General features: G+C 44.3%; 1 protein-coding gene across 1 annotated transcript in view; it reads right to left on the bottom strand.

The window, feature by feature from the left end:
- The window catches only part of BCKDK (branched chain keto acid dehydrogenase kinase), a 172098-nt gene extending 159707 nt beyond the window's left edge, over window positions 1–12391 (bottom strand). Inside the window, exon 1 of the mRNA XM_085618714.1 lies at window positions 12249–12391. The gene's annotated coding sequence lies outside the window, so the exon portion shown is untranslated. The remainder of the gene's footprint in view (window positions 1–12248) is intronic.
- Window positions 12392–13436: the final 1045 nt, after the last annotated feature.

Raw genomic sequence — 13436 nt, 5'->3', positions numbered from 1 at the left:
GTGCTTAAATGAAAAGAAAAAAAGCAGCATCTGAAAAAGCGAGCACTGAAGGACACAGTAATACGTTTGTGCTCCAGGGACAGGACAAACATGAAGAGGAAGGAAAGCCCACATAGTTAAGAAGCAAGCCAATGAGAAGAACAATGAAGTCAACCAATGGCAAGCAATGGATGGGCTCTAAGCACACTGTACGAAAACAATATGTCTTCCTCTCTGGCTGATTGTTTTGCATTTCTGATTGAAATGGTCAGCACACAAAAGTCTCTGCTATTGAATTGTTCATTTCTGATTGAAATGGTCAGCACACAAAAGTCTCTGTTATTGATTTGTTCTAAATGTACATAAAAAGAAAAAAACTTTGAGTCCCTTAGATTCAGCTGGTAAAGTTTTGACTAGTTTTATTCTGTCGACCATATATATAAACCTATATTTTCTGCAAACGGTCCTTGATCACTATGTCTGCTATTCGGTAGCATCCTTTTTATGTCTATCACTATAAAGGCAAGAAGACTTATTAAGAAATTATTTCATATAGTCATTTGATAGATTTATTTTACTTGATCTATTTGTTTTCTTTTATTATGCACTAATAAGATGATTAATCTTTGAAAATTGATGTTTTTATATGAAAATTATGTGATTTGTGCTTTTTTGATCTATGTATATTTCAGATCAAATAAAGTATTCTTGACTTGACTAGTTTTATTTACATTCTCATACGGGAAATAAAGTTTAATCTGTGATTTGTAGGTGTCAGCAAGGCATATGTGCACGCCCACAAAATTATACAGCTGCTTTATTTTTCCCTTTTTATTTACTGGTCTGAGCTGGTTTGGTAAATTATTAAAAAAGCGTTTATTTTTTACAGCAGATGGGGAGCGGAAGGAACACGAAGGGCACGGGTGAGGGGGAACAAAAGTTAAGTTTTAGGGGGCAGAAGCAACACAGATCTGCGAGCAGAAGCAACAGGAATGGCAGTGATTGGTGAACAACATGTTAGGCGTGAGATAGGTGGAGACACCAGCAACATGGAGAAAGAGAGGAGAGAGAAGAGAGAGAAGAGAGAAGAGCAGAAGAGAGAAGAGCAGAAGAGAGAAGAGAAGAGAGAGAAGAGAAGAGAGAGAAGAGAAGAGAGAGAAGAGAAGAGAGAGAAGAGAAGAGAGAGAAGAGAAGAGAGAGAAGAGAGAGAAGAGAGAAGGAGGAGAGAGAGAGGAGGAGAGAGAGAGGAGGAGAGAGAGAGGAGGAGAGAGGAGAGAGGAGGAGGAGGAGGAGGAGAGGAGGGGGAGAGGAGGGGGAGAGAGAGGAGAGAGAGGAGAGAGAGGAGAGAGAGGAGAGAGAGGAGAGAGAGGAGAGAGAGGAGAGAGAGGAGAGAGAGGAGAGAGAGGAGAGAGAGGAGAGAGAGGAGAGAGAGGAGAGAGAGGAGAGAGAGGAGAGAGAGGAGAGAGAGGAGAGAGAGGGGAGAGAGGGGAGAGAGGGGAGAGAGGAGAGAGGAGAGAGGAGAGAGGAGAGAGGAGAGAGGAGAGAGGGAGCGAGAGATGGCATTCGGGGGGAGAGAAGAGAAGCACAAGGGCAAAAGAGAGCAAAAAAGGAGCTGGCAGGCCGCACACGGGTGAGAAAGCAATGTGGAGGAAAAAAAAAAAATCACACACAGGTGGGCGGATCACAGAGGAGAGTGGGGCAGAAGCATACAGGCAAGAGAGCAACGCGGAGCGTAGTACAGAAGTACACGGTGTAGACAGCTGGGAAACATGCACTCCCATTGAACGCTTAACCCCAAAAAAAATTTTAAGTAGTGCTCGAAAAGCAAGCAGCGGAAGCACACAAGTAATGAGGCTACACTCCAGGGGAAGGACAAACACAAGAGCAGGAAGGAAAGACCACACAAGCTAACAAACAAAAACCAAGCAAATGAAAGAGACAAAGCCAACCAATGTCAAGCAATTGATGGACTCTAAGCTTACTGTAAGCTGATAATACGTCTTTTCACAAACGGACAGCTTGAGCTGTCTAGTAGGCAAGAAATGGCTTAAACAGAAAAAACAAGCATTGAAAATGCAATAGGTCTCGCCTGTGATTAAGTTAAAGCCATTTGCTTTACTAATGGTATTGTACAGCAAAGCAAATGGCTTAAACTTAATCAAAGGTGAGACCTATTGCATTTTTAATGCTTGTTTATTTTGGTGCCCAGAACTGTTTTCTGTCCCAGTCCGACCCTTTGTGCGCGCTAGGCTCCGCCAGACATATAATCTACTTGATAAATTCGTCTGGCAGCCGCTGACTGCCAAATGCCACGGCGCGTCTGTGCGTAAGGGTCTGTGGCTGAGTTGAGTGGATAAAACTCTATATTGTGTGCCAGGCTCTGCCATCCACCACCAGTCTTTGTGGGTCAGGCTCTGCCAGTTGAGGGGCAGACTTTGCTAGCCGAACACCATCTAACTCTGCAGTGTGTACCCAGCCTTGCAGCTGTGTGCCACCCAGATCTTCACTGTCTGATTGCCGGGCATGCACCACTCGTGTTTTATAGTGTGTCTGCTAGCTCTGCCCAGATATAGTTGAATGCGCCACCCTCGAGCAGCGCCTGGCATGTCTTCAGAACTCAGGCATTCCTCGTATTCGCATATAATTTGCTTTGATGGACGGGGTAATCTGGTGAAATTTCACAAGCCTAGTGCTCGTGATTATTAACATATTAACATTTCAATGTGTGTGTTTAAGCGTGTGAAATGTGTGCCCCATTGGCTGCTGTGTTTGCTGCAAGAGTGATAAACTTGTTCTGAGGGAGGCGTGTACGGGCTGTTGGACGTGACTGGCACCCTTTGTCAGGACCGGCCTTTGCTCTAAGTAGTTCCAGGCGCATGCAGGCAGCAGTATTCTTGCAGCACAGCATGCACGCGGTCTACCCCAGCTCATTGTTTAAAGTGAAAGCACGCCGCCATGCGCGCATGCACATCTGTTGACGGAGCCACAGTTGAAGGAAGCAGCGTGACGAAGCTTCTGATAATAAGCTTAGTTGCCATGACAATGAAAGCTGAGCACAAGATGGCGTCGGACTGTCTGTACGTAAACGCGGATGCGGTTAGGTTTAGACAAATGGCGAGAGCAGCCATCTTTGTCCATCCCTACGCGTGCATGTAAGGCTTTTGGAGAATCGATTGCAAAAGGCCCTCGCATGGCGAGAGCAGTGCATGCGCTGCTATCGCCAGGCGAGACCTAAAAACAAGTAGGTGAAAAATCCACCTTGTACAACGAACAGCGGTCAAGCCCACATTAAACAGTGATGCAAATGTAAGAACTAGCCTTGGAACACTAGAAAGAAACGTGTCTAGTTAATGTGGCTGCAAGGGATCTAAGAAGTCTGTGAACAGGTCACTGGGCCTTGAGTCGGTCCCAACCTGGAGTTCCACAGTTACAAATCCAACTTATCTCAGAAACTGTGTTCAATGCAAGGAAGCCTCATATAATGGGACAAAACTCTTAGAGCCTGGAGAGGAAAATATATCTTTATGTCCCGCTGGATAGGAGGCAGCTATTCAGAAACAGTACAGAAAGTGTCACAGGCAATAAAGGTCCACCCATAGTCGAATCCCTTGAATACTCTCGTGAGAATGCCTGATGATCTTGCCAAATGGATTGCAAGGTCCTCATGACCCTACAATGACTGACTCTTGACAAGACCTCCAAGCACAGAATTCTTCCGTCTGCTTGGTGTTACTCATGTCCTGGTAAGGGATATGCTGCCCTATGCATCAAGTATAGCTCCTTTCCAGAGACTGGTTACCGCAGCAGGGCTTAATTTAGGGTCCTACCCGGACACTGGTCTTTAAAGAAATAGCAACATGTAGAGTCTTGTACCTGGCAAAAGTCCCCTCTGGGCTGGAGAAACACAGCTCCTTCTCAAGTCTAGACAAAGTACCAAGCTACTGGTCAGGGGCCAGTATATATCCAAATTTGAGGTCTCTGGTGGCAGCCAGGTCCAAACACACCAATGTTTTCTTTAAAATTCGGACACAATTCTTAGAAGGACAACATTCAGCTTATCAGCTGTTTCTGCCTATATGGGGTAACATTTAGCTGTCAAAGGAAGATGGACTGCACCCACACTCTCGCCAAGGCCTTGTGGGTGTTAGACAAAGCACAAGAGGAGCAGTTACTGGGCAGACGTGGGCCAGATAGGATGCAGATACACACTTTGTCAGCTGATCGCCATGGACAGCAGAATTATGGCAATGGCCACAAAAAAGTCAACGAAAAACTTAAGGGAAACCATATTTTGAGACGCATTCAGTCTCCTTCCTAGGATACCATTCACTCTGCTGAGTCTCCCAGATTCATATGTAGCATATTACACACAGAACCACACAGAACAGAAGGGATTGAAGGGTCTGTAGGAAAGTTGTAGGGAACCTCAGTTAATGATGACGTAAAAGGTTTCAGAAGGGGTGAAATATTAACCTCTTCAGCGCTGCACGGATTCCCGCGCGGTGCTGAAAGTTCTGAGCGCGGGCGGGGCCATGACGGAACGGTTCCGTCATAAGCACAGCCCAACCGACGTGCATGACGGAACCGTTCCGTCATCGGCGTCGAAGAGGTTAAGCCTTCTCAGCAAGCCAAATGGCCTGCACAAATGCATTACAAGCAGCTACCAACCGTCTGTCTCCCCTGAGCCTGCTACTAACGACAGAAGCAACCTATAATGTATTTATTTACTATTCTTCCACAGCACAGTAGCACCTGGGGGCATTTAGGTGCTTTATATTTAACTAGCAATAATACACTTGACATGGTACCAAACAGCAGCTTTCTGAAATCACCACCGGAAGGTAAAAACTAATTTACAATTATTTGTGGGGCAGAGTTTAGGCACATATCTTGGTCAGCAGTGCTATGTGCTCATCAGCAAAACAGTGGACCACCACCTGTTGGCTCAGATTGTTGAGTACACAGGGCAGACCTACCATGGTGCAACACGTGCAAGGAGGCATGGTATTCCAAGCCTCCTTGCAAAGGCTTCGCACTGCACACTCTTTGAAAGGCGGCGTAACAGAGTGCGACATTGTTAGAGGTGGGGTTTCTGGTTGGCTAGGGTAGGCACCTTAGCCAGGCAGAACCCACCATTCTAGTCCGGTTAAGTTACACACCATAGAACCTGAGCTCACCCGTAGGTAGCTTGGCACAGAGTAGGCACACTTATCATCAGAGGCAGTGTAAAGCATTTGCACAACACACTCGCACAGTAAATACACCACCAGTAAATCTCAGAGCACAGTGCCATCCCATCAAATACTTTTAATTATTTCAAATGTTCCTGGTACACCAAAAATTGCCACTCATGGCCCTGTGGGCTCCCTTTTTCAATGGAAATTAGTGTCAGACCCTTAGTAAGATGGCTTTTATTGCATGGTTTGCCTTCCTCTACTTGCGTTTGTCTTTTTCCCATCCTTTTGAGTGGATGACTTTTAGACTTCTATTTCTCACAATGAGGGAACCTCTTTTTATTTTTTCTAGCACTACATGAGAGTGCGTTTGTTTTTTTGCTTGATCTCTCGTGTACTGCCCCTTCAAACACCTCTCACACCTGCCTGCTCCGTGTTGCTCCCTTCTCCACCCTACCCCTCACCTCATCTATTACTTTACCTATTTGGTCTTTTTTTAAAAAAAATCTTCCTGGAGTGCCTCAGCTATACAGGGCCCTTTGTTGCTCCCTACAACCATTAGCTGTTACACCCCAGCTTCGACTTTTCCGGCAGCGGTTCCTGCCTACCTACTCCTCCACTACTCGCCACCTGCGGCACTTAAGCAATTCTGTTTGTACAAATTTTGGAGGGCCCAAGAGCTGAAAATCTGCTGCTGTATTGCTCCATTTCTAAAACACATTTTTGCGCTAGTTTAAATGTAAATAAAATGTATTGTATTTACCACTTCAAATTACGTCTTGGAACGGTAACTAAAAAAATATAAAGGATGGCCATGTCATCCCATATGCACACACATATGTCATTACACTAGGCGCCAAAGCGTCAGGACACTTATGCGCATGCCCACATACATGTCATTCCATTAATTTTTTCCTTCTTTTTTTGTCAATGCTGCACATCATCGGCAAAAGCGATGCTTGTGCTGCACAGTATCTGCAAAAAACATTGATAAAATCAATAGCTCGTAAAGGTGAGAGCTTTACAAATGCTTTTTCAAAAGGAAGCTGCCAACATTGCCAACGCTGTAAACGTCCCAAAGGAACTGAATGTGCAGCTCAGCGATCCAAGGATTCATCTACAATCGTGTTTCCACACAACAACAAAAAATCACAAGCATTAGAAAAACAGAGAGCTGCACTAATGAGTAGGTGTATACTTCCCAACCATGGGTCTGGGTACATCGAAAAGTAACATTAAGTCAGGTTTGCAGAATATAACAATGAATATGCAGGAAACCAATACACACAGGATGGATTTCATTAGAGATTATTTACACATAGGCCCTTCAGAAAAGCCAAATGGGTTTAACCATCCAGTGACTAAAGAAGCCTAGCTGAGTTTGGACTAACATGCCGAGACATTGTCTTGGTGGCTTCATCTCAGGGGAAGAGTTTCTCTGTAGACGAATCAAGTGAAACGCTTCATTAAGACAAGTAGCTCTGGTTCTCCGTGTCACACCATTGGGAGAAAGGAACAGTGAGTAGCAACACATTGTGGTCTTGCAGACTGCCAGACCAACCGAACCAGGAGGGGAAAATGACAAGCTTGCAAGAATTAGTGAGAGTTTCAAAAGAGGAAAGAAGGTAACGCAAATAAATGTACATTACACACTACTTGTATGAGCCATCACTGAAGATTTAAACATGAGCTTAACAATCAGGCACTGAAGAGCCCAAACTCTTCTGTCTCCAAAGCTCCAACCAAGAAGGAAAGATGACAGACATCAAGACTGTAACACCTACAGGCAGGCTAGGTTCTAGAGAGTGGGGCAGGCCCTCCAAAGATAGCTCTGTGTCCCACCCAAGGCCATTTCAGAAGCAGAAACCATCTTCTGTTCTTTTTCTTAATGCGAAAATCGCACGGGCATGCAGGCTCCCAATCAAAGCCTAATTGTGTAACTTCCATCTAAACCGGTAATGCCTTTGGGCTACTTTAAGTGACTGGGGTGCGGTCAAAGGGGACAGTTGTTGGTGTAAACAGAAGGGCTACCTGAGACATTGCCATTATAATCGGGACCGCAAGCTCCCGTCACACAGTAATTACTTAATGAAAACAGTTTCATGTAGAAACAGTATGACGAATTTTGCCATTGTAAGTAAGTGAAATTGAACATACACTCAAGATGTATATTTTAGCAGTGGTTTGTTATGTTTTCTTTCTGCTATGGCATTATTGCTACTTACTTGGTGTAATGTGGTACATGTTGTAATAGTATAACTTCATTATTTTTACACATTAACACTGTCTTGGAAAAGGTTACATCTTGTTAGTATACTACCGTTAGTATAACACCGAAATACAGCAATAGGCTCCTGTATGGTGAGCAGTCTGCCTTTGTGAAGGGCCTTCCAAGTTGCTGCATTTTCAGTAACGTTTCATTCATTTCAGCTAGAAACAACATTTTATTTTGTTAAAATCTGCAAACTATGCAGAACGTGATTATGTGATAAATACATAATTATGCAGAATACGATGCAGAATAATATAATTCCAGTAACCCAGTTTATGGCATTATATAAGGTTAAAAAAAACACTGATAATGGCAAAGCTTTGACTCTTCTTAATGGGAAAGACTAATACACCACAGATACCGAATGGAGAGGAGCAGTGAATGTGCCTATTATAAAAAGAAAAGCACTGGCAACAATTCCATGGCAGCACTGGTAACATATGCTGCTACTGTCCGGCCTCCTCTCAGAAGGTGTAGCTCGCTAATATAATTAGAAGGAATTCAAAGAACAAACACCCCCTTTTGGGGCACGACTGTGCATTTATCCTTTTCCAACAAATTCTCTATTTTTGTCACATGGATAAAACGAAAACGATTATAGTCAGGACCCCTGGAATTTACGCGACTCTGCAGCCACAGCGTTTTATACGTCGTTATGAATTTGTATCATCTGCCACACAATCCATCATCTGCTGCACAATTTGCAGAGTTTAACAAGAAACCATTTTAAATGGAACAAAAGTTGCTAAAAAGTAGTGACATGTTGCTGCACAGTGAAAGGCCATTCGCAATGGTTTACTGGTCACCTTCCAGATGCTTATTTCTAGTGGTCCTGATTAGTGCTGCTTTTACTCCTTGTTTCTAAACTGGGCCCTAAACTGATAATGTAATATATGGCTAATGCACTTGCTGCGGAGATGTTCCTACAATCCATGGCTTCACAGTTTCAAATCTTGCAACTCAGCCTTTCATGGCTGAAAAATGAGAGCGAGAGATCTGCCTTTTCTGCAAGGTCACGCTGGATGTTTTTGCCTTTTTATGTAAACTACTTTGCTGGTTTTTTAACTCCATGCACTTTACCTCTGCTAAGCAGAAATAAAGTACCTGTGCTCCCTCTTTAAACATGGCTAAACTGGCTTATTCCTAAATGACACATTTAATTTGCCTATACGTCTTACTATATGGTATAGAAAATGCATCTAGGGCCTGGAGGTTAATTGTCACTTGTGGACTGCAGCAACGTTTGAGTGATCTACAGGTGGCCTACAAACATTACTTCAGGCCTATCATTGTAATCTGACTGCTGCAGTGCAAAGCTGCATTACAGCCTGTCAAAATAATTTTTGAAAGACTATGCCCTCTCTTTTAAATATGAAAAAGTGACCCCTTTCTAGGTATTGTAGCCCACAAGATAGAGAGCATAGTATTTTGAAAGCGGGACACATAGAAAATCAATGTCACCATGTCCTTACAGTGGCAAGGCTCCAAAAGCTATTTTCACTGAGGCAGGTCTAACTGTCCTATACTGAAAACTAGAGTGCAGATTAAAATATTAACACTGCTATCTTTGGTTTGGGACTAACATGGAAAATAATGAAACCACTATTTTCAATTGTTATTACAAATTTCAATTTATTTAAAGTTAGATTTTTGCTAAGTATCAAGTAAAAGTTACTTTTTGGGTTTTACATTTACCCTGCCTGAAGCTCTTGGAGGCTAATTTGCATTAGCTCTCCAGCAGCTGCCCAGCACATAGTCTTTAACAAAGTGTAACATTCTTGCCAGGAGCCACACAATAGACCACTTTGATAGTCAGTCAATCTGAATGGGGAGTTATGACTCCTTTAAGCTCAGCTTGAAATTCAGGGTGAAGACTACTGCTCCTTCTGTTGGCAAAAAAGTGTCAAATCTTGCCTAAATGGCCTGTCTGAGGCACATGTAAAGTGGATCAGATCAGAATTCTTGTGTATCCTCTGTCTGCTTGCTGAAGGACCCAGCTTTGACTTGCTAGACTTGTGTCATTTTTTGTTGGGAGCCCAGGGCCTGCTTTAAATAGGATTTTAGTGTTAGATATGGGAGGCCAAGGTTGGCCTAAATTGCGCCTAGGTCCCATTCCATTGCGACCACTGGCTGACATTGGCATTTTGTGTTTTTTAGTGCTATTTTCACCTAAACTTTAAAACCTCAAATCTCCGGTTTTCCTTATTGGATTTTTGTTATTTTGGTTTATTTTTGTTTACTAATTCTTACTCTACTTGTTAATTCAGTATGGGATTTTTATTACAGGGTGTTTTTACTTTATTACTGTTAGGTATTGCATTCATACTTTCCACATTTCCCCAAGTTAAGCCAACCTGCTCTGTGCCATCGCTACCAGAGGGTTGAGTTCAAGTTAATTTCGTAAATTTGAGGGTTCACCCTGCCAAGAATTGTTATTATTCATTGAGGTGGGCAGTCACCCACCCCAAATAATCAACTTTCCTACAGCCAGAAAGCGCTATACGAAAAAAATAACTTTGATCTACTAACAATATAAAAATGGTGAGCTGCTAGGTAGGTGTCCCTGATCTGGATAAAAAACACATTTATTTAACCTTCAAATATATGTGATGTTTTGGGGCATTTTGAAAGGTAGAGTGCATAAACCACTTATAACACTAACAATATTAATTAAAGACGAATTCACATATGCAGAAGCAATGGTATATTTCCATTGAAATCCTGAAAAACCCTTGGCCATCTTCAGAAATGTGGCTCCAGCGGGTACCCAACAAGGATTCTAGAATCTTGACAAGAGGAAAAGGTGATGAGGTCCAGCGATGTGAGGTTGACTAGAGGAGAGCGTGGGGATAGAAAAGATGAGGAAGATAAAAGAAACGGATGGCTAAGAAAAGGAAACAAGTGGATAAAACATGAGTAAAGACAAGATTAAAAGGGAAGAGAACAAATACGACAAGAATTTATTAGTGAAGAGTATGGGGCGATGAGCATCAAGGTAGAGAAGGTGACGAAAATGGTGTGGGAGGTGGATGCAGGAGAAAAGCAGTCTGAGGAAGTAGAATGGATGGCACAGGATATTTATGAGCAAAATGAGTGATGAGAGTACGGGGATGGGTAAACATATACTGAGTTGAGGGTCATAAAACATGAACAGAGGAAGAGGAATACAGAAAGGTGAATTCTGAAGATGATGCTTGGGAAGGATAGGGAGAATGAGAAAAGAAGGTGGTCACATAGGAAGGTCATGGGCATTGATAAGTGATGGGCGAAGGGCAAAGAAGGAGTGTGAAGAGACTGCAGGATAGTGCCAGAACAAGGAGTAGAGATTGATTGACATTGTGAGTGACAGGTACAGAGGGTGATGATGGGAATGGGATAGACTGGTGAAAGACAGGAGAAGAGGAAAGAAGAGGAAGCATGCCAATCACTAGTTAGGAGAGAGCTCAATTTTGAGGCACTCAGATGAGCTGTATGTTTCCTCTTTGTTCCACTTAAGATACATTCTGCTCAAAAGACTTACAACAAATCAGTGGTTGAGAAACTAGCCATCAAATTACGAGTCCAGTTGTCAACCTCAGATGATGTACTCTTGGCACAGTGGGCAGATGGGGGTAGAAACAGGCCCACGTTTAATTTTGTTGCTCAGGTCGTCACCTTTGAATGCTTCTTCAATTGTTACTGTGCTTCATTAGTTAAAATATGCATACCCCAGGGTCTTTGTAGATCTCATGTGTGATCTCAGCAGTGAAGGTGAGGCTAACAGGGGAGAGAGTGAGGTGGAGAGTCCAGGGTGAGGTGGAGAGAAAGAAGGGTGAGGTGGAGAGAAAGAAGGTGAAGTGACAGGACGGTGGAGCAGAGAGGCAAGAGGGGAGAGGCGGAGGCACGAGGGAGGATAGTGAGGAAAAAAAGGATGACGATGGGAGGAGGCGAGTCAGAGAGACAGAGGAGGTCAAGCGAGAGGAGGGCGGGTAAGCTTGAGAGGAGGAAGAGAGAGGAAGGTGAGATGGAGCGAGAAGGGTGAATCGTAGTAAGAGTACGTTGATGCACAGAGAGAAAATGGGGAGGTCAGGAGAGAGGTAAAGTAGTATAAGGCAGGAAGAGCAGAGGGTGAGGTGAAAGAAATATAACTGTGAAATGGAGAAAAAAAAGCACAGCAGGGAAATGGGTGGATAAGGTGGAGAGAAAGTAGGAGGGGAAAAGAGTGAGGTGAGAAGAAGTAGAGGGTGTGGTGAGAAGGACCCTAGGATGAAGCAGGGAGAAAGGACCCTGAAGTCAGGAGAGGGGAGGGATAAACAGAAAGATGCGTCCGATGGAGAGAACAGAAGAGATAATGCCCCTAGTTTTAAGCCTCTAAAAATACACAGCTTTAACGAGCAGACAGAGCCAGCAGTGCGTAAGGTATGCAGATCATCACATCCGTACAACACATTCCAGCATGCCCTGACCCAATTCTCAGACACCTGAAACTCTGGACAAACCCACCTATCTTTATGGCCCATCCATGCCTCTTAATTGCCCTCCCAGATCCCAAGTGGTAAAACCGAGCCTCATGAGGTCCATCATATTTTATTGGCTGTATAGATTATAGACAGTGTTTTTTTTTTTGGGGGGGGGGGGGGGGGGGGGTCAGGACCTTCCTGGAGCTGTCACTGGTGAGGGGCCAGACTTCTGGATCCATGTAAACAGCTTTTAGGGGCGAGACGAAGGGCAGATTCTGCCTTCTAGGAGTCCCTGCCATACGGTAAACAGCTTCTACTCCACACGAGTGAAACGTAAATGTCAATTCCCTCGCCTCCGTAGAGGTTCATGAAAACAGCCCTTACCTTCCGCCCCACGACAGCAGGTCTTAAATAATCCAAGTGCCTCTGCTTGGCTTTCGCTGATTTCAACATATGAAGGACTCGCAAACCGACGTGGATAAGCGAAGGCAAGGAGAGGCAATCGGATGGTTAGTTTATGCTGATTGGCAGGCTAAAAGGCATTACTGAGAAGTGCTGGTTGCCTGTCCTGCCCAATAAGTCTCGCTATTGGCTAGAAAACAAATCACCCGCCCCGGAAAAGATAGGCAACACTACACAGAATAAAAACGCCACCGCTGCTCTCCCGGAAGTGATTCCGTACCGGCATGTGCGCCACAAGACAATAGGGCACAGGCAGACGGGAACCTCCAGCCGACGGAAGATAGCCCCACCCCGCCCCCGCTGAGTTCCTAGTGCAGGTCTTTTGTTTTTCGGTTTACGCTTCCCCTTGTGGCGAAGTTAGTACTGGGACAAAACGGCCTTGTTGGGCTCAGCAATGCAGCGGTAAAGACGATGGGGCAGATTTTCAAAAATTCAAGTGACGCTAAACAGCGCAAATTTTATTGCACTCTTTAAGTAGCGCGAAGCTTTGCATTACCTTGCGCAGACGGTGCGTTACATGGGTGGTACATGGACGTTCCCATGCAACCACCCATGCCTTTTGACGCAAAACCATATTTACAAAGATTTGTAAACATGGTTTTGCGCCAGTTAACGCCCCTTCAAAGGAGGAGCTAGCAGGAGAAATGCTTTCATTTCTCTGTACTTTCCATGCTTCCATGCATGCTGCACTGTGCAGCACATATGCAAAGTGGGAAAAGCTTTGCATTGTGCCTTGCATAATATAGCTACACTCATACACACACCCTAGTGCTCGGGCAGTAAGGTGTGTTCATGGCAGCTAAAATCAGCGCCGCTGTAAGGGAAAGGGGAGGAGAGAGCCATATCTCTTAAGATATGGGGCTCTCCTGCTCCCTCCCTGTCACGCTACGCGGTGCAGCCTCGCGGGCGGCTGCGCTGTGTTGCGTGACTTTTTGAAAATATCCCCGATGTGTCTCCGCATCTCACACTATTTTTGTGTCCTCTGTACGTGCATGTAACATAGTGAACACCTCCTTATACGAACATCTAACATTAAAATACAGTTAGAAGGCGTGAAGTGGCTGAGCATGTAAATTCTTTGGCATGAGGTAAGGTGAAGCAAAATATCTG

Source organism: Triturus cristatus, chromosome 7, assembly GCF_964204655.1.
Source record: "Triturus cristatus chromosome 7, aTriCri1.1, whole genome shotgun sequence".
NCBI classification, from domain to species: Eukaryota; Metazoa; Chordata; class Amphibia; order Caudata; family Salamandridae; genus Triturus; species Triturus cristatus.
The sequence above is the reverse complement of the archived record's forward strand: the minus strand, read 5'-3'. Positions and strand labels throughout refer to the sequence as shown.